This window comes from Candoia aspera, chromosome 2 (assembly GCF_035149785.1).
Source record: "Candoia aspera isolate rCanAsp1 chromosome 2, rCanAsp1.hap2, whole genome shotgun sequence".
Taxonomy (NCBI): Eukaryota; Metazoa; Chordata; class Lepidosauria; order Squamata; family Boidae; genus Candoia; species Candoia aspera.
In genome coordinates this window covers 80,437,574-80,459,776 of record NC_086154.1, presented here as the reverse complement: position 1 = coordinate 80,459,776, position 22,203 = coordinate 80,437,574, and the positions used below count along the sequence as shown (strand labels likewise).

Here is a 22,203-nt window from a genome sequence, read left to right as displayed (position 1 = left end):
ATGGACTCATATTTTGCCTTTGTTATCCTATCACTCTCCCTTTTAGGATTTTCAGGGTTGTGATTTCGTAATCTTAGAACAAGCAAAATTTGAAGGCTGATGATAGTCAGAGAGGGTATTTGCTGTCAGATTTATCCTACCAAGTCAGACTCTGTCATTGATATCACACAAAGAACCCCCAAAATCCTGTATCTTCTGTTGTAAGCTTCATCCTTTGGGTCATAGCATTGAAGTCTTAGTATGCCAATATAAAGTGTTTGCTAAATAGATTAATATAAATTAACAAGTCTGATTTGGTTAAAAATCTTAATGGGCAAACAGCAGAAATTTGCATTTAATGTAAATTGTGTATGCAAATTACTAACAAGATTTCACATTTTGTTCTTAGAATATTTTTCTTAACAATTCTGAACTTTTGAATTGTACTAGGTTTTTAGATTATGGGCAGTAGAGAGAAAGAGCAGAATGGGAAGATTCAGTTGGCTCCATGTTGCAGTTGGCTGCACATTCCCAGTAAGCCAAGAATCCTGAATAAGATCCTTTTTTGAAAATCTGTTGAAATAGGACATAGTAAACAATCAAATCTATCTTTCCATGATTCCCTGTCCTTAATACTTCAATATTCTAATTTTGAAATTTAGCATTGGATTCCTTCTTTTTAATGCTTCTTGCTGCCTTAAATAGTCTTTTTGGAAATGGTACTTAGGTGAAATATTGATTGAAGAAGATATATATTCAATTAATCTTGCTTGGTTTGATTTTATCATTCTGGATTTTGAGGATGAGTGTTCTAGAATTGGAACAAAATATATTTGCATGAAATAATGGAATGTAAAAGCCCAAGTATAGGTATTAAAAAAAACAAACCAAGTCAGTTATAATGCTAAAAGAAATCCAGTATTAAAACAATAAGCTGTATCTTGCTGAAGAAGTGTACTCTTTTGCAAAAGTTACCTGATATCATGGCATAATGTCAAACAGTCTTTGGGCCATTGAAAATTATTGCATTGTCTTTCTAGATACGTTTCTGGTTTAGGGTTGATTAACTGACATAAGTCAAAATGTACTAGGAAATTCTGATTTAACACAATCTAGGTGTTTCATGTTAAAGAGCAGTAAGAGTGGGGAGAGTAATGAAAATACTTTATTTTTGATACATGTTCACCATTTCATAGAATCGTGGTTAATTTTATTATTATTTATTTAATTTTTTATCCCGCCTTTATTATTATTTTTATAAATAACTCAAGGCGGCGAACATACCTAATACTCCTTCCTCCTCCTGTTTTTCCCACAACAAGCCTGTGAGGTGAGTTGGGCTGAGAGAGAGGGGCTGGCCCAAAGTCACCCAGCCAGCTTTCATAAGGAATGGATTATAAAATATGTCTTCCCTAGGGTAAATAAAAGCATAATTCCACCAGTGTTAGTAAGTAGCAGTCCCATGTGTTGTGATTCATTAATCTTAAACTCAGTAGGACATACCTCTGAGAATCAAACTGGAATTGATATCCCAAGATATATTTTAAGAAATAGAAAATGCTGATCCAGTTCCTGAATATGTTGAGAGAGAGTTTTTAAAACTCCTTCCCCTTGTATCATTTTCTATCAAAATCACTTTTGTGAAGCAGTTACTTGCTTTTTATAAGTTTTTTTTTTTCAAATAGAGCAAAAATGGCTTTGGAGGGAAGCTGTCCAAAATCTGAATCTTTATACCTCTTAATGTGAGTTTGTGCGCATGTGCATGCACAAACAAATAATCAGTCCCAGAACTCTTGCATCTAGTTTTGTTCTGAAAAATAAGTATGCAACTGGACTACAAAGCTTAGTTGTGTGTACCTTAGTTTTAGCCCTTGAAATTCTGCAATGGCTGTAGTTTATTTTTCTTAATCAGAACTGATGCCTGAAAGGCTTTTAGCAGACTTCAGCGATTCTGCTTGCCTTGTTGAATATAGCATTGGCCTGTGGTAGGGTTAGGATCAAAAAGTCTTTATCCTGGCTTTGAAATATCAGACAGTGGTTGGGAACATCTTGATTACCCCTCTGGCTCCAGGACTTTTATTGTGACAATACTTGGAATATTGCTACCCAGCATCAGCCCAAGCAGGAAAGAAGTATAGAGGTGTGTGGGCTGATACTTTTTCAGACATTGACTGGCAGAAAGTTCTGACTACCTTCTTTGAGCATCAGCAGAAACAATTCCATAGGAAGTTTTTTGGAGGTATTTGTATTAAATTCTTTCTTGTGGAGCATTAATGCTTGCTTAGATCAAACTTCATGAGAATTTGGAAAAAAACCACAATCACATTGTTTCAGTGTTCTTTTATTTCATTTTCAAAGCAGTGATTACTCTGTTAAGTCGTTCACTGTGTGTGTGTATGGAATACACCAGATTCTGGTATATGTGGAAAAAGTTAACCATTGTAATACGAGGCTATGCTTATGTGTGGCTTTTTGGTTGGTTTGCCTATTCATGTGAATGGAGGTGCAAGGTGGAACAGATTGAGCAGCATGCAATCATAGTTTATTAATTTGTTGTTTCAAATAAAAGAGGCAGTAGTCATATATGCCTGTTAGAGCTACAGTATGTAGAGCATTTAAAATAGGTGCTTTTCACTGTGCAGAAGCATGAACAAGGCATCTCCTAATTCTTAAGACAGCTATATATTTTGCAAGATTTGGGAGCAGCTGCGTTGAAAGTGGATGTCAGTTGTCTCACATGTGCCTGTTCCTGTGTGTTGTAAAGCACCTCTTTCTAATGGTTTGCACATTATTGCTTGTAATAATAAGGTGCACACCCCAGGCCTCTTTCTTTCCAGCAGGTATCCTGGCCAACTGTGGAGTGGCTGAATAGGCATCATTTCAGAGTTTGGATTTTTTAATGTGAAAATATTGATGTGTGATCTGATCAAGAGCAGAGCCATTTTGCCAATATTGGATGTCTGTCTTAGTCCTTTTGTTTCTAAAACGAATTTCTCCGTTCTATACAATGGAAAAGAACCACAAAAATAAAAATGCTGATACAGAAGTGGTTGTGCTTTTCCACTTCTTCTCTACCCTCACCTCACTCTTCAGATGAACTAATAATTGCTTATTTTGCTAGTCATTAGTAGTGTTGCTCAAATTCTTTGAAAAAGTGTTTTGTAACATGCAGGTGAAAGGTCCCCTGTGCAAGCACCGAGTCATGTCCGACCCTTTGGAGGGACGCTACTTTCGCAACATTTTCTTGGCAGACTATAGAGTGGGGTGGTTTGCCATCGCCTTCCCCAGTCATCACCTTCCTCAGCAAGCTGGGTACTCATTTTACTGACCTTGGAAGGATGGAAGGCTGAGTTGACCTGGGCCGGCCACCTGAGAATCCAGGTTCCTCTGGGTTCAGACTCTGCTCATGGGGAGAGTTTTGGTTGCAATACTGCTGCCTACCACTCTGCGCCACACAAGGCTCTTGTAACATGCAGAAGTGTGCATAAATTACCTCCTTTAATTAAAGCAATAGCATTTTTCCAAGCTCATGCTGCTGCTTCTGGAGCAAATCTTGGTTGTCTCTGCATGCATGTGCATGTACAGCCACTTCATTTATAGATGCTCCCATAAGTTCTGAAGGATTTCTTTCAAAGTATTTGAACAGTATTAGTTATTAGTCTGTAATTGCACTTTATAGCTGGTCCAGGTATACTAACAACTAAACTAAATACACAGAGCTGTGCATCCCTAAATGTGCATATACTTCAACACACTTTTGAATATGTGTGGTCATCCATGTGCATACAAGATAGTTGTGTCCTGTGTCCAGAATAGGGTTGCTAGAAAGGAAGGGAAGACTTACAACTAGGGATTTGCACAATGTAAGAGAACTGATAGCCATGTAAAGCAGCCAGGAATGACCATTGTTTTAACTGAATAAGATCTTAAATGTAATCATTGGAATACCTGTGACACAATAGATAATCCCCTTTTGTTATTATGCAATTACACATAGTCTTAGTAATTTATGGAAAATTTATTAGCAAATTAAATTGAAACATAGGTCTTTGCATTGTTCTGCATGTAATTGTTAGAAATATACTATTGATTAAATAGAAAGAATAGAAAAAATTAATCATTTGATTGTAATCATACACAAGTCTACCCAAAAATACTTTACTCTCAGCTAACTGGTAATAGAGTCGCTCTCTTTGGCTACCTCCATCATGTCAGAATTGACTCTTGACCTACAGATGATGTTGGCTTGTTTTGAGAGGTTAGCTTTCTTTCTGTCTCTGTGTTTGTTTAATTGAAATAGAAGGAAAACCAGTATTTTCTTTTCTGATGCTGGAGTTTATGGATGATCTGTTCACTTCTTGGTGGGAACTTTTGGCTCTTCCTGCCTCTTAGCTCCTGGCTTCCAGTGAGCTATTCAGTTTCCAGACAGCAACTTGAAAAGAACTTAAACAGCCCAACTCCTTCACATTTGCTGATTCCCTGACAAAGAGAAGGAAGAAACAAAAATGTCAGTTTTATCCCTGTTTTCTTCAGCTGGAATACCGTGGAAGAAGTGGCAAAGAATGGCAAAGACCTGAAAATAGTCAAAAGCAGACTGAATCCACCCTGACTGTATTAGAATTCTGGAACCTGACTGCATTAATTAAGACTTAACTTTCATTCCCCTGCCTCCCAGTTGCTACACTAGCATGCCCCATGGTTAGAGATATTGGAGAGCAGCCTCTTGATCACAGAACTGCCAGTGTAGTTGATTGTCTCTTCGGGTGCTCTCAGGTGTAACATAGTAATGGTGGCAAAGTACTGGTGATTTTTCCTCCCCCCCCAAACCATTGTTTATTACAGAGCTTTTCATCATAGCAACATGGGTAGGGTGTTTGGTATCAATCTATTTTATTTCTTTTTTGGGTGAAGTGTGGAAGAGGTGATGCTTGTTTCTCCATGATCTGCTGTAGTTCAGGGTTGGAATATTGATTGAATAAATTTTTTGTGCTCCCATCTTGGTCAGCTGGAGGAGTAATGTTTGACTCATGGTGATTTCAGCAGTTCCCAGTATTTCAAGGGCAGCAGCAGTTTCCAACTGCTTTGGAGGGATTAAGGAGTGAAAATAGTGGAACTTTGAATGTGCTCTTCGTTATTTTTCTTTATAAAATCTATGTCATCTTGGTGGTGCAAGATACTTCTAAACATTATTTTGTAGAAACTTTTTTTGGTGCAATGCCAATCCTTAACTATGCAATAAGGAAAACTGTGTAAACTAACATATGGATTCTTGTACTAAAGCAGTGGGCTTTTTCATGACTATAAGTGAAATTGTCTCCACAATGGTATTTCTCTTTTAAATACATAAAATTGCCGATGTTAACAGCTATCCAGTTATTACATGACTGAATTGCTAGACTGGTCTGAATGTTCTTTGGGAGACTTATTCAACTTATTCATTTTATTTATGTTAAAATTTAGGTCCTGCCATTCTAGTAATGACTTACAGTGAATTTGGAGTACTATAGGAGGGCTGGTGGCTGTAGTTTTAAAGCCAGAGTCCTGGGATTCAGTAGGGTATGGTTTAGGCTGGCAGAGGGAGCAAGAAGTTTTTTTCTTCTGTGTGAATAGATGCAGCTTCTAAAAGCAGCAAGGATGAAAACGTAAGATTTTCTATCTGGGCCTGCGATGCAGTAGCCTTGGGAAAACTGGTAAGGTAAAGCTGGCAGGGAAAATATATGCAGAAGCATTAGGGATGTTTGATTTTTTTTCAGTGCTGCTTTCCTCAGTTGTGTGATTTTACCTTTGCTCCCATTTTATGTCCCTTCCCTTCATTTCTTTGTTTCACTGGTTGCAGATTAATGATTCCAAGTTTTTATATGTTGATTTTTTTTTTGGTGCCTTCGAGTCATTCTTGATTCCTGGAGACTCTCTTGACTAGTCCTTGTAGTTTTCTTGGCAAGATTTCAGAAGTGGTTTGCCATTGTCTGCTTCCTAGGGCTGAGAGAGAGTGACTGGCCCAGGGTCCCCCAGCTGGCTTTGTGCCTAAGGCAGGACTAGAACTCACAGTCTCTAGTCTGGTGCCTTAACTACTACACCATACTGGCTCTTTATATGTTGATCTAGCTATTCTATGACTCAGTGCAACTATTTTATTCCCCAAGTACTTTTTTTGTTGCAACTATTAAAATAATTAATCCAGTGTTGGGTTTGTACTACCTCTATGGACCAGATTGCATGAGTCTGGTAACTCTTGTAAAAAGGGAAAAGTTGAACCATTGTTTTAAAAATTTAGTCCTCAAGAAGGGGGATCTTCTTTCCTGCCCCGCTGAGATTTCAGTTAAGGGTAACACTTTCCAATTTCAGGAACTGATGGTGGCAGCTTAACCAGCTGCCCTGGATGGACTTCTTTCACCTAAGGGGAAAAATCGCTACATCCTGAGACCTCAGAATGCAGGCAGGATGGAGCTCTCAGAAAGACTCAGGCAGGCTTAGCTTGGAACTACCACCCAGCCAAATTATTATTCAAGGGGAGATTAACAATCTTAAAACAAAACAAACACAGAAATTAAAAGTTAAACACAGGTTATAATTAACACCACAATTAATGCTAAAATTAATACTTAAAATCCAGGAGAAGGAAGGTTGACTTTACAGATTTTCTAAAAGGCAAGAATGTCAACATAGCTCCAGATAGAATGCATTACATACCTGCAACCATTATAGGAAAAGGCCCCCTTATGTGTACCAAAAAGATGGGCCTCTGGCAGCAAGGGCATATTCAAAAAGCAGGTTATAATAACTGGACAGTTTCATAACAGAAGAAGAGATTGCTTACACAGTAAAGCTTAATCTTTAGGGATTTAAAGGTTAATGCAATGCATTAAACTGTATGCAGTAAGCAATTGGCTGGCAACCAGTGAGAGTCTTTCAATATAGGCATTATATGATCCCTGTACCTTGCGCAAATTAGCAAGCTAAAACTAAAGATGCCATTAAGTTAGGCTCGTCTCCTGATGACTATATATTAGCATACCGTGCTTGGGAAGAATATGGAAATAGTTTGTCGTTACTTTCTTCTGGAATGTTTTTTAGCTTCCCAGTCCAGTCTGCAGTCTTGGAATTGGTCTCTCATCCAGGTGCAGATGAGACTCAATCCTGATTAGCTTTTGAGCCCATACTACATTATGTTATGATCTAGCTGCTTTACTTTGCATGAATTGCAGCGTCCTGAGACTTCCTAAAGCACTATTCAGGATGAGATGAAATCCAGATATGATGTGGCTAAGGCACAGCTAACTGTTGCCGAATCTGACCAGTTAAGGAAGGGACCTTGACATAGCTGCTATAGATCAGTGGCTAGGTTACAAATAGTAAACTTCTAGTACTACTTTCTGGACATGGTGTGAATGGGAATCATTTCAAATCAGTGCATCTCGAGGCTAAACCCACCAGACAGTCCAAAAGAATACTGTGGTCAATGGTATCAAACGTTATCCAGAGGTCCAAGAAAAATAGCAGGGTAGCACTCCCCCATATCCTTTCCTGACATAGGTCATCCACCAAGGTGAGCAAAGCAGTTCCAACACCATGTCCAGCACCATGAAATGGGTCCAGATGGATACCCCATCAACTTTGCAAACTATTAGTCAGCTTAAGCAGTTTTCTTTCCTGAGGCTGATACTATGAAACATTATTTTAAACTTTTGTTTGTCTCTGAGTGAAATAGGAAAACACATAAAATATGTTTGGGGATTATTTTTACTATTTTAATATTGATGTTTGAAAGACAAATAGGTTATAGGTGCTGTTATGTTAAAATAGAAGTTTGAGACTGCAACACTGTATACTGGGAGTAAATTCCTCAAATGGAGTATGACTTCATTTTGAGTAGGCATGTAGAGGATTGTGGTGTATTCAAAGGGCATAATTCTAAATGTCAGGATTAGTGCAGTATATTCTACATGGGTCTGCCCTTGAAGACCATCTAGAACCTTCAATTAGTCCAGAATGCAAAGGCTTATTTATTGATTGGAACATGCCAACATTCACAAGTTAGATCTGTGCTCTGAGCCCTAAACTGCCTTCCAGTCAGCTTTCATGTGCAATTCAAGGTGCTGATCATTATCTATAAAGCCCTTTATGTTCAGCACTGAGATATCTTCAGGGCCACTTTCTCCATCCACCTGGCTAAATCCACAAAATCCATTTCCACAAGTTACATAGGATAGAAGTTTGTAGGTGCCTATATTTTCTGGGGTGGTGCCTATATTATGGAACAGCCTCCTTCTTGAAGCAATTCCAGAGAGCCTATGGTTATAGATGGTGCCTAGGTTGGATGATTGTAAATATGTTTTGATTATTGTATACTTTTTTTACTTTTCCATAGACATTTTATTTTTCTTATGTCTGTGATTTGCTGAGAGACTCTTGATTGTAGCAGGTATACATTCAGTAAACAAACAGGCAAACTTGCTTAATAGGGAGAGTAAGCTCCGTGGAACTTAATTAGAATTTTTTATATCTATCTGTGTCTGAGATATAGAGATAGAGATAGAGATAGTGTGTGTGTGTGTGTATCTCCCAAGAACAGGCACTGAGCACCAGATCCATAGAAACAGGAGTCTACCACACTAGACCGGACCCAAAGTGCAGACTGTGCAGAAAGGCCTCAGAGACAATCCAACACATAGTGGCAGGGTGTAAGATGCAGGCAGGAACAGCATACACTGAATGGCACAACCAAGTAGCTGACATTGTGTACAGGAACATCTGCACAATGTATGGGCTAGACCCACCCAAGTCCAAATGGGAGATTCCATAGAAGGTTGTGGAGAACGACAGCGCTAAGATCATGTGGGACTTCCAGATCCAGACAGACAGACAGGTTCTGGCCAATCAACCAGACATCTTGGTAGTAGACAAGGACCAGAAGACAGCTGTGGTGATAGATGTAGCGGTGCCAAGTGACAGCAACTTCAGGAAGAAGGAGTATAAGAAGCTGTAGAAGTACCAGGGCCTGAAGGAGGAACTAGAGATGATATGGAAAGTGAAGGCCAAAGTGATCCCAGTGGTGGTAGGAGCACTTGGGGCTGTGGCTCCTAAGCTGAGAGTGGCTCCAACAGATCCCAGGAGCAACATCAGAGCTCTCTGTCCAGAAGAGTGCAATGCTAGGAACAGCTAAGATACTGCACGGAACCCTCAAGCTCCCAGGCCTCTGGTAGAGGACCTGAGGTTGAGGAAGACACATACCACCCCTAGGGGTATGTTAATTATATTCATTAATTCATATTCAGAGGTAATTTTTTTATACAGATTATCATTATTCCCCTTAATATCTACTTCAGCAACTCTTGAGATATTGCTGAACTATAACTCCATTATCTTTTGTTGTGGTTTATACTTGTTGAGACTGCGAGGGGTTGGATTCTAAAAGTTGAGGTTTGTTAGGTTCCCATTATTTGCCATATGTAAACACAATCTTCATTCCACATCTTTTTCATTAAATTTAACACAGAATCCTTTCTACCCTTGTTGACAGGGGTGTGGTATCCATTTGAACTAAGGGAAATGTTAAAAAAAGTTTTTGTTTGGAACTACTGTAATAAAAATTAATCACACCTCCCCATGCAAACAAATGCTCAGTGAACTTTAGTAACTTTGTTGTACCATGATTGTTTCTTGATAAGTAGAAGTGATGCTGACTGCAGTCAGGAAATCAGAAGACGCTTAATCCTTGGGAGAAGAGCAATGACAAATCTCGATAAAATAGTTAAGAGCAGAGACATCACACTGACAACAAAGGTCCGCCTAGTTAAAGCAATGGTGTTCCCTGTAGTAACATATGGCTGCGAGAGCTGGACCATAAGGAAGGCTGAGAGAAGGAAGATAGATGCTTTTGAACTGTGCTGTTGGAGGAAAATTCTGAGAGTGCCTTGGACTGCCAGATGATCAAACCAGTCCATCCTCCAGGAAATAAAGCCAGACTGCTCACTTGAGGGCATGATATTAAAGGCAAAAATGAAATACTTTGGCCACATAATGAGAAGACAGGACACCCTGGAGAAGATGCTGATGCTAGGGAGAGTGGAGGCCAAAAGAAAGAGGGGCCGACCAAGGGCAAGGTGGATGGATGATATTCTAGAGGTGACGGACTCGTCCCTGGGGGAGCTGGGGGAGTTGACGACTGACAGGAAGCTCTGGCGTGGGCTGGTCCATGAAGTCATGAAGAGTCGGAAGCGACTAAACGAATAAACAACAACGAAGTGTAAATCCTAATATGAAAAAGTGTTTCTTGTAGATTGTAGAGGAAAATTCTTGTAGATACTCTCTTTTGTGCGGGGGTGAATATTTGTATGAATTGTTCTGATGCAAAGTTCAGAAAATTATTTTCTATTGGGTTTTAGTGAAGGGACAAGCCAAACTGACCACAAAAAGTAAACCTTTTTTTCTGTAAATTTCAAAAGATAAGGGAATGCAGTTTTCAACTGCTTAATTTTTGAGCAGTCTAGTGGGAATAAAACTCAAATTGCATAATCTGGGATTTCCTGGGTTTTAAAACCTTTATTTTTGTTATATCCTGTTAAAATATATTTGTTGGCTTGTTGCAGTTGAAGGATTCTTTTGTTCTTTAAAGTCATGAAAGAATATTAATGAAATAGTTCACATTGCAACTGTTCTTTGTTTAAACCATTATTGTTAATTCTCATTTACTACACAGTGTACCACGCAACCAGATTCTTTAATGATAGACATTTTTAAAAAAGGCAGCAATAACATTCTTGCTGACAGCATAACAAAGGGCCTGTTGTTCTGTTGCACAGTTGAGCCAAACAGAAGAAAACATCTGCTTCTTGTTTCCAGAAATAACTGGTATTTGAAGTAGATTTTTTTTCAAAGCTTCCAATAACTTTTTTCCAATATATTTGGTAGGTGCAGTAAGGACTTAACCCTTGTTGCTTTCTTAATTTTTTTTTTTAAATCTTCCCATTATTGAATAAATCTGATGTATTTTCATAAATTACCTATGCAAAGAGAATGGGAAATATGTAGATATATGGTTAAAAATGTCACAATTCTATTAAATTTTGGCATGGCTTGATATACATTTCAAAGTTTTCTAAATACCTATTTCTATTTGTGTGTGTATGTGAAATTCTGCCTTGCTGCTTCCCCTTGAGTTACAAAAGTTATTTGGGAAACCTGAATCAGTTAGTTGCCATATTCTTGGAAGAATTTCTTTTGCATTGCTGCATAGGGTTGTTTTACCTTTTTTGGCTTGTCTATAAATAACTTCATATTGGTCTTTTGTTTGTTCTAGGACAACTACATTATGTTAGGTAAGAAGTGATTTTTGAATGTAATATGCCTTGTGCTAGAGGAACTTGACATATGTATTGAGGCTATGGTGCATACTTTTGTGGCTGATTGTCAGGGCCAGCCTCGCTCCGAATAAGATACAGACTCACTGAATAGGGATTAAGGATTTCCGGTTTATTGAAACGGTGCTGACAGAAAGAAAAACGGGAATGGAGGCGTGGTGGCATGGTACCCTGTTTATACCCTCTTGCCGGACCCTGTGCTCCTCCACCCTCCACTGTCCCCATTCCTCTGACCGGACGGGCGATTTAGGTGTTGATGTGATTTGTGATGGGTGTCTGGGCGTTTTCCCGGCTGCCGTCTTTGTCCTCTGGTTGCAGGTGCGTCCTCCGGGGCGCAAGGCTTGAGTTCTCCTGTGTCATCGATGCTTATCTGGATTACCTAGTGATATCCTTCTATTAAGCTGTAGATCAGTTCATGAGTGTGGACGCTTGGGTGATTAGCTGAGCATTGATTTGATTGTGATCCTTCCTCTCTTTCCTGATGATCATGATCCACGTTGTGAGGCTCTTGTGTGCCTTGCAACGGGGTCATGACACTAATCCTGCAAATATCTCATAAACATTTAGTGTACATTTAGTACTCATAAAACCTACCTACCTACTGAAATGTCTACTTCTGATGTTGCTTTTCTCCTTTTCACATAATGTGAAGGAAAATATATAAATTGAAAATTCAGGATGCTTGCCTTTTATTGTTGAACTTTGCTATAACCCATTGGAAAAAAAATCTTTGTTATCAAACTTATTGGTATTTGTGTAATTACTGTCCATAACAGTCAGTGACTAATGGGGACTGAGAAGTTGGTCAGTTATGACACAGCTTGGTTATGAACATTGCTGAAACCTTGTGGCAATAATTGTCATACATCAAATCAGTGTTTCTTTCATTATAACAATCCTGTGTATTAGATGTTCTGAGTAATTGGCTCCATTAGCTTTGTATATGTCCAGAGCAGTAGAGGCTTTTTTATCAGAAATGTAGGATGCATGAATCATCATTCTCTCAGACATGATGGATTGCAATTGATTTTATGTATGCAGGCTAGGGTGGTCTTGGTAGTGATGAAATGTGTCATAAACTCACAGTGCAATTCAGTGAGTTACATACTTGTGTCTGACATTGGAACACAAGTAAGAAAGGGCATGGTTTGCATGCTCCCTTTTTGGGGTCATGTTTCTATCCTGCTACCTTATGAACAGAGAAGTTGGATTGGAGGGCAGTTTCTGATGTCTCCCCCCCCCCCCAAATGCTCTGGAGGGCTAGGGAACCCTGCTTGTTGAGGTCATTTGTGGAGTTTTGCTTACAGAAGCTGTAGGCTTACCTAGCAATTATTTAAGGTCCAGCTTCTCTGAAGTTGCCCCAAGTCTCTGAATGTATTCCCTTTGTGTTGAGAGAACTGATGTCCTTGTTAGTGTTCAGAAAGGATCTAAACAGGAGTTCTGAAAATGGGTTATCACTTTTGTTTTAATTTAAATTGTTTTAATATATTTGGTAGTAAATATTTTTAGCAGTAGGCCTCCTGAATGTTGGTGGTAGTGGGGTCTATCATTTTTTAAAATTGAAACTTTAGTCTGAAGTATTCTAGGATTTACTGCACATCCTATCTCCTTTTAGTATGCTCTTATATGAGCTCTTCATTCATTAGATTCCTATACATTTTCTGCAGTGGCTTTAATAGTTTTGAGAATGCTTCTTTTCTTCTTTAAATAAAATTTGGCACATCTTTTAATGTAAAAATCAATGTTTATTCTATATTAATTTATTATTATGAGTAGTATCTGATCTGCACCCCACAATTACATTAAGCTCTGTTAAAGCATTGTTTTTAATGTAAGTCGTCCTTAAATGTTCTTTCAATTGAAAACAAAAACTCTCCAGGGAAGTGATCCCACTTCCCTTCTCAGCAGTGCGCTGTAGTCATGACACACTTCCTAACAGCCATGCTTCTGTCTGCTCTACTGAGTTCATGTCTCAGTCTTAAGTATTAAATCTTAATTATATTTATCTCTCTTGTTTTAATGCATTTTGAACTTCCCTGCTCATGTTCTTGTTGTTGTCTCTAGACTTTATTAACTGGAATTGATTAATTTCAACAAAAAACCTGGATTTTATTCTTCTTAACACTTAGCTGCCGTTTATTCAGATGTCTTTTTTCCTCCACCTTAAATTGATAAAGGAGAATATAGTTCAATGAATTAAGCTCGTATTCATGAAATTTAAATTTAAATAATTTCATCCTTTTCTCAATCATTTACAGAACTGAATAATGCACTTAAAATGGTGGAGCATTTTAAGTGCATTAAAGATACAAAAGTAATCATACTCGGCAGGCACAAACATGGCCAAGTTTCAGTCTTATTGTCACAGTATGCAAACTTTTTAAAATCTACTCTTAAATTACTCAGTAATCAAGTTAAAGAGAAGCTACTGCATCAGTTGCTTGGACAGTGTGTGCTGCTGCTTCTCATGTAGAAAAACATAATAGAATTATCTTGGTTTTGGAACGTTCATTATCTTATTTTTGAAAATATCCGTAGGAAGGGAATATGATGACATGTACTTTCCTCACTGTGGATATAGTAGGTGAAGAGCCATGATTGTCTGTGGTGGCAAAAAATAAGAGACTGATAGAACTTTTTCAGACCAACAGATTTTATTAAAAGGCATAAGCTACTGATGTAGGGTTTAAATTGTGATGAGGTGGGGGGAGAAGGGAGGAAAAGACAAGTTGGTTACATAGGTGCAGGTTACATGTGAGAAAACTACAAGCACCTTACCAATTGACAGTGGATTTTAACACATTACAAATGAAAATATGCTGTCAGGCTCTTTCTGATTCATATAAAATTCATATAAAAACAAATTAATATATGTAATTATTTTTCCCCAAGCATAAAAACTTTAGGGTATTACAAAAAACTTACAACACGTTATTCTCATTGCATATCTAACAATACAATTATTTACTCATTTGTTTTCTTTATAAACACAGTGGGTTTGAATAAGTTCAAAATATTTTTTTTTGGAGGGGAGTAAGCTGTAATCTCTTCAGCAAAGGATCGTTACCTTGTCGTGGTGCTGGAGCTTGAGCACCTCAATGATGCCATGAGCTAAACCGTGAAGGGCCACCCAAGACGGGAAGGTCATGACAGAGAGGTCAGACTAAATGCGATCCCTGGGGAAGGTAATGGCAACCCACCTCAGTATTCTTGCCGTGAAAACTAAATGGATCAGTACAACCAGAGATATGTCGGTATACCATCGGAAGATGAGACCCCCAGGTCGGAAGATGGTCAAAATGCTACTGGGGAGGAACAGAGGATGAGCTCAACTAGCCCCAGACGTGATGACGCAGCTAGCTCAAAGCCGAAAGGACGGCTAGCGGCCGACGGTGCTGGTGGTGAACGGCGAATCCGATGTTCTAAGGATCAACACACCATCGGAACCTGGAATGTAAGATCTATGAGCCAGGGCAAATTGGATGTGGTTATTGGTGAGATGTCAAGATTAAAGATAGACATTCTGGGCGTCAGTGAACTGAAATGGACTGGAATGGGCCACTTCACATCAAATGACCACCAGATCTACTACTGCGGACAAGAGGACCACAGAAGAAATGGAGTAGCCTTCATAATTAATAGTAAAGTGGCTAAAGCAGTGCTTGGATACAACCCAAAAAATGATAGAATGATCTCAATTCGAATTCAGGGCAAGCCATCTAACATCACAGTGATCCAAATATACGCCCCAACCACAAATGCTGAAGAAGCTGAAGTAGAGCAGTTCTATGAGGATCTGCAGCACCTACTGGACAACACGCCTAAAAGAGATGTTATTTTCATCACAGGAGACTGGAATGCTAAGGTGGGCAGTCAAATGACACCTCGAATTACAGGTAAGTATGGCCTGGGAGAACAAAACGAAGCAGGACACAGGCTGATAGAATTTTGCCAAGACAATTCACTCTGCATAACAAACACTCTCTTCCAACAACCTAAGAGATGGCTTTATATATGGACTTCACCAGATGGACAACACCGAAATCAGATTGATTACATCCTTTGCAGCCAAAGGTGGCGGACATCTGTACAGTCGGTAAAAACAAGGCCTGGAGCTGACTGTAGTTCAGATCACGAACTTCTTCTTGCACAATTTAGGATCAGACTAAAGAGATTAGGGAAGACCCACAGATCAGCTAGATATGAGCTCACTAATATTCCTAAGGAATATACAGTGGAGGTGAAGAATAGATTTAAGGGACTGGACTTAGTAGATAGGGTCCCGGAAGAACTCTGGACAGAAGTTGGCAGCATTGTTCAGGAGGTGGCAACAAAATACATCCCAAAGAAAGAGAAAACCAAGAAGGCAAAATGGCTGTCTGCTGAGACACTAGAAGTAGCCCAAGAAAGAAGGAAAGCAAAAGGCAACAGTGATAGGGGGAGATATGCCCAATTAAATGCAAAATTCCAGAGTTTAGCCAGAAGAGATAAGGAATTATTTTTAAACAAGCAATGCGCGGAAGTGGAAGAAGACAATAGAATAGGAAGGACAAGAGACCTCTTCCAGAAAATTAGAAACATTGGAGGTAAATTCCAGGCAAAAATGGGTATGATCAAAAACAAAGATGGCAAGGACCTAACAGAAGAAGAAGAGATCAAGAAAAGGTGGCAAGAATATACAGAAAACCTGTATAGGAAGGATAACAATATCGGGGATAGCTTTGACAGTGTGGTCGGTGAGCTAGAGCCAGACATCCTGAAGAGTGAGGTTGAGTGGGCCTTAAGAAGCATTGCTAATAACAAGGCAACAGGAGACGACAGCATCCCAGCTGAACTGTTCAAAATCTTGCAAGATGATGCTGTCAAGGTAATGCATGCTATATGCCAGCAAATTTGGAAAACACAAGAATGGCCATCAGACTGGAAAAAAATCAACTTATATCCCCATACCAAAAAAGGGAAACACTAAAGAATGTTCAAACTATCGAACAGTGGCACTCATTTCACATGCCAGTAAGGTAATGCTCAAGATCCTGCAAGGTAGACTTCAGCAGTTCATGGAGCGAGAATTGCCAGACGTACAAGCTGGGTTTAGAAAAGGCAGAGGAACTAGAGACCAAATTGCCAATATCCGCTGGATAATGGAAAAAGCCAGGGAGTTTCAGAAAAACATCTATTTCTGTTTTATTGACTATTCTAAAGCCTTTGACTGTGTGGACCATAACAAATTGTGGCAAGTTCTTAGTGGTATGGGGATACCAAGTCATCTTGTATGCCTCCTGAAGAATCTGTATAACGACCAAGTAGCAACAGTAAGAACAGACCACGGAACAACAGACTGGTTTAAGATTGGGAAAGGAGTACGGCAGGGCTGTATACTCTCACCCTACCTATTCAACTTGTATGCAGAACACATCATGCGACAAGCTGGCCTTGAAGAATCCAAGGCTGGAGTTAAAATCTCTGGAAGAAACAACAATCTCAGATATGCAGATGATATCACTTTGATGGCTGAAAGTGAAGAGGAACTGAGGAGCCTTATGATGAAGGTGAAAGAAGAAAGTGCAAAAGCTGGTTTGCAGCTAAACCTCAAAAAAAACCAAGATTATGGCAACCAGCTTGATTGATAACTGGCAAATAGAGGGAGAAAATGTAGAAGCAGTGAAAGACTTTGTATTCCTAGGTGCAAAGATTACTGCAGATGCTGACTGCAGTCAGGAAATCAGAAGACGCTTAATCCTTGGAAGAAGAGCAATGACAAATCTCGATAAAATAGTTAAGAGCAGAGACATCACACTGACAACAAAGGCCCGCATAGTTAAAGCAATGGTGTTCCCTGTAGTAACATATGGCTGCGAGAGCTGGACCATAAGGAAGGCTGAGCGAAGGAAGATCGATGCTTTTGAACTGTGGTGTTGGAGGAAAATTCTGAGAGTGCCTTGGACTGCAAGAAGATCCAACCAGTCCATCCTCCAGGAAATCAAGCCAGACTGCTCACTTGAGGGAATGATATTAAAGGCAAAACTGAAATACTTTGGCCACATAATGAGAAGACAGGACACCCTGGAGAAGATGCTGATGCTAGGGAGAGTGGAAGGCAAAAGGAAGAGGGGCCGACCAAGGGCAAGATGGATGGATGATATTCTAGAGGTGACGGACTCGTCCCTGGGGGAGCTGGGGGTGTTGACGACCGACAGGAAGCTCTGGCGTGGGCTGGTCCATGAAGTCACGAAGAGTCGGAAGCGACTAAACGAATAAACAACAAACAAAAGCTGTAATCTAAGATGAGTTAAAATATTTGATTCTGGGGTTGAAACAGTTTCTCATTGTTGTGATGGGTCTCTAATTCCATTCAGTCTTTTAACATTTGCTTATCAGAATGATTATCACTTTATAAAAAAGTTAAGCATAGACTTTATGTCTCATAGGATTTGGTAATTAATTCTTCTAAATTAGATGTCTCTGAAGCTGAAAATGCTGCTGGTCCACATTGAGATCTCAGTTAATGTACTTGTAAAATACTTTCGGGGTGGCAATGGACAAGTGGTATTTATATCATACTATAATTAATCTAAAGTAAGAATCCCAGCCTCTGTCCAAATCTTCTTTTTTAGCAGGGTTTTAAAATCAAGTTTAGGGCCTGGATTATCCCATAGCATCGATTTGGCATGAGATAAAGGATTAAAATGCATTTTTCACAAATAATATACCACAATTTACAAATCAATATGATGACAGATACATCTAATCTATTCTATTTTGAAATGTAATAGTTACAATCCAGTTAACTACAGGTAGTCTTCACTTAATGACCATTCATTCAGTGGCTGGTCAAGATTACGACTGCTGAAAAATGGCCTTATGACCTGTGCTTGAAATTATGACTGCTGCAGCACCCCTGCAGTCATGTGATTAAATTTTGGGCGCTTGGCAGCCCACCCACATTTACGACTGGGGGGGGTACTTCAACTCCCCTCACCCACCTATCTACCCCCTATCTCTGCCCTTTTGGAAGCCCTGCAACCTGTGGCATGAGGTGTCCCATCCTACCCACACTGGTGCGGGGCCACCAATAGCAAGCTCCACCCTCCCCAGCCTGCATTCCTTCACCCAGCAGCCTCCTCTCCCAGTTCCCCGCATCTTCCTTTGCCTTTTTCACTCAGCTGTCATGGGTGAAGCAAAAACTGGCTGGCTTTGTGAGTCCTTTTCAGACCCAGCTTCTCAATAATTTCTTCCACATGGCTCCCTTCAGAACGCTATCTTCTCAGCTTACTCTACCTTCTCAGTGCTGCTCTGCTGGAGTGAAAAAGACAAAGGTAGGTGTGTGGAACTGGGAGAAGAGGCAGCTGGGTGAAGGACTGCAGGCTGGGGAGGGTGGAGCTTGCTATTGGCGGCCTCATGCTGCATGGGGCTGGGAGGAACCAAGCCCGGAATGGCTTGGATTGGGGTGGGTGCTCAGGCTAACAACGATAAAATTCACTTAATGATGGTAAGGGGAATTGCTAGGATCGCCATCGCTAAGCAACTGCATGGCTTAGTGATGGAAATTCTGGGGTCAATTACTGTTGTTAAGTGAAGACTACTGTAATACTGCTATATATTAGTGTATACATGCATTCGTGTCCACACACACTTGCCTAACACACCTTTACATATATACCTATATACATATATATGAGAAAGATACTGTGTGGTGTAGTGGTTAAGGTGCTATGAGTGGAAAGACCCAGGCTCTAGTCCCTTAGGTACCAAAGCTGGCTAAGTGTCTTTGAGTGCGTCACCCTCTTTCTTAGACTGGGAAATCGGAAAATAGTTATCTGCCAATCCGCACTGGACCAGTGTTGTAAATTATGGTCTGTAAACAACCAGTGTTGTAAATTATGGTCCGGAAACTTAACTGAAAAGATTGGTTCAGGCTATATCATGTGCTATACCCAAAAAGTGACATAGATCATTTATATTTACCAAGGAAAATTGGTTTGTTGCAAGTGGAGTTGACAATGGGGGTTTACAGGTCCAAATGATTACATAAAAGTAAGAAAAGAGAGGTTGTTAATAACTATCTGCAAGGAAGACCTTTTATATGTGACAGAATCAAAGGTGACATACAAAGCTGAACAGTTACAGTAGCAAATGAAAAATTGAAAAGATAAATCTCTGCATCTCTAAAATAAATTGAAGGCATGGTGAATAATAACAATAACCTGGTGAATAATAACAAAACTTGATGTTAATGGCTTTGGATTGGATCCATCAGGAAGGAAACAGAAGTCTTTATATTTGCAAGCACTAGCAACACATGTCATAGAAACAAAAATTTAAAAAATTAAAAACAGCAGATGTAAATTCAATAAAAAGAAATACAAGATTGTTGACCATCTGATCTACTGTAATGAAATTGCCTAGATAGATTATAAAACAAGACGTGATTATGTAGCAAAAATGATGGATTTAGTTTATACAAAAAGTATGGATTTAGTGTTCCAAAATATTGGTATGATTACAGTGTTGAAAAAGTGCTCCAGAATGATCACATAAAATGCTTATTAGGTTTTTCAAATTCAGATGGACTGCCATCTGGAACACAACATGCTGGACATCACAGTAGTTAAAGAAAACGAATTTAAAATTTAGATGTGGCAATACCAAATAACACTAAAGAAGCTCAAAAGGAACTGGAAAACTTTGTAAAATATTGAGATTTAACAATGTAAATACAGAGATTATGGAATAAACTGAGTTTTTCCCATAATTATTGGAGCACTAGAAACTGTAACTGCAGAATACCAATTAATCTACATTAGTTTTTCACCATTAATGTATAATTTGCTGTAGTTAACTCCATTTTCCCTATCAAACAAACCTACCTTGGCTATCAAACAAAACTATCAGCTACATTGATTTGCAGATCCATATTTCTTATTGCACCATACAATTTATCTTATTTTCACTGCAGATCATTCAGGTTCTTAGCCAACAACACAACATCAGCTTCACACAAAGTGCATCCCCAACCAGCGTGCCTCTTTCCTCATGAGCCTTTCTTATACATTTATCCAAAATTACATTAAAGAACCAAGGGGATATTGCACATCCATCTTCCACTCCTTGCTCTGTCATTTACTAAGCATTCCATTCTCACTGTGTACTACTATCTGTAGTCAACCTTCACAATAAATATTTTGTAATTCAAAGCAATTCATGTTTTCATATCCTTTCCTTTGATACTACAGTACCAAATAATGATCTGTCCCGCAGTAAAAACTTACCACACTTGTATCCTTCACTAATTCACTCAATCTTATACTTGAATAATTATTTGAACAAAATATTTGAAACAGATGCCTATTTATTTATATTTTTTTTATTCACTCAGCTTATAGGGAGATAATTCATTCTTGGATCTCCAATTACTTTTTCTATACTCTCATATTTTTCCCTGCCATTTATGTCACCTAGCAGAATATTTTTATCCCAGGATCACATTCATTTTAAGTTTGTACAGTTTTTCTCAAAACTCATTTAACATTTTTCCATTATCATTGTTCACTAGAATGTAGTATGCGACTATTGGCATTTACTTTATTTCAGTAGAATGTCCAAGAATGCCAGTGTTGGACATCTAAACTGAAACAAATACAGAAAGAAGACACCTTAGTACTGCATCTCACTACCATCCTCAAGAGAAGAGATTAATTATCAGGTCAATAATGAATAGGGCTGACAGAATAAGTGATGTAACTAGCAAACTGAAAGAAATTAAACCTGTTTTGCATGTTTATAAGTATGGCTACACTTTTATTTTTTAAAAAAGCTACTGAAATACCAACATATATTTGTTGTCTCACATGGCATTATCCAAATATCATTACACCAATAAATATCTGTAAAAGACTGCATTCTGTGATATCAACCTATCTTTTCCTATTTTTATATGCACCTGCACAATGTAGTCGACATACTTTCTGACAAATATTTACACTAGCTCTTTCATACATGGTTAAACCTATATCTCCTCTTTCTTACAAGTATTCCTCAACTCCACTCCATGAGGCCGGACCACCCTCATTCAGATCTGTTACATCCTTCTTTCTCTTAGTTTTGCAGATGCACAAAATATCTATGTAAGTCTATAGGAACTGAAATTTGTTGCCCACGATAGTTTTTGTCAACTGTAAATTCCGCTTACTTAAAAGTTTTGTTCATTAAATTGATAAATTGGTATTTGTTGGAAGATTAGCATTTAGCAGTCATCTTACAGTGGGAGTAATGCTGCTAACTTTACGTAACAGTTAAAGTTAATAGATCTGTTATACAGATGTATATCTTATGCCTGCATCCAGATTAGGGTTGTTAAACTTAAACGTAAAAAATCTTTTGAAAGAACTGGTTTGGACCTTGTGTAAAGTGCAGCACCTCTCTGTTATTTGTTAAAGGAGCCTATCTGGTATGAGGTCTAGAGTACTTCTGAATAATTTTTAAATCATTCACAGCCACAGTACAGATACTGTCTTTCCCTTCTTTAATCCCTATGTAGTTCATTTTGAATTTCCTTGGCATTTTTGGTTTATTTCTTTCAGTTCTCTTAGTGTCAATATCATGGTAAATCATGGTATAGTGTGATGAAAATGAGCTATAGTTGTCACACATCTTCTCTTTCTCCCTCTCTCCAGTTGTCTGAAAGAGAACAAAAATGTTCACTTTCATTCTATATAACTCATGCTTTATATTAGGAGTCTAAACCATGGTTAAACTCTTTTAATTGTAACAAGTTGACTTCATTACCTATGATGAAGATAGAATGACAAGTCTCATTAATTAAATGAAGAAGAAAACCTTTTATCTAATTTGTAAGAAGTAGGGG

The 22,203-nt window shown here is 38.7% G+C and overlaps 1 protein-coding gene across 2 annotated transcripts in view; it reads left to right on the top strand.

Annotated features, from left to right (window-relative positions):
• The window catches only part of RAPGEF6 (Rap guanine nucleotide exchange factor 6), a 171,051-nt gene that overhangs the window by 1,570 nt on the left and 147,278 nt on the right, over positions 1-22,203 (top strand). The gene's annotated exons all lie outside the window — the stretch shown is intronic.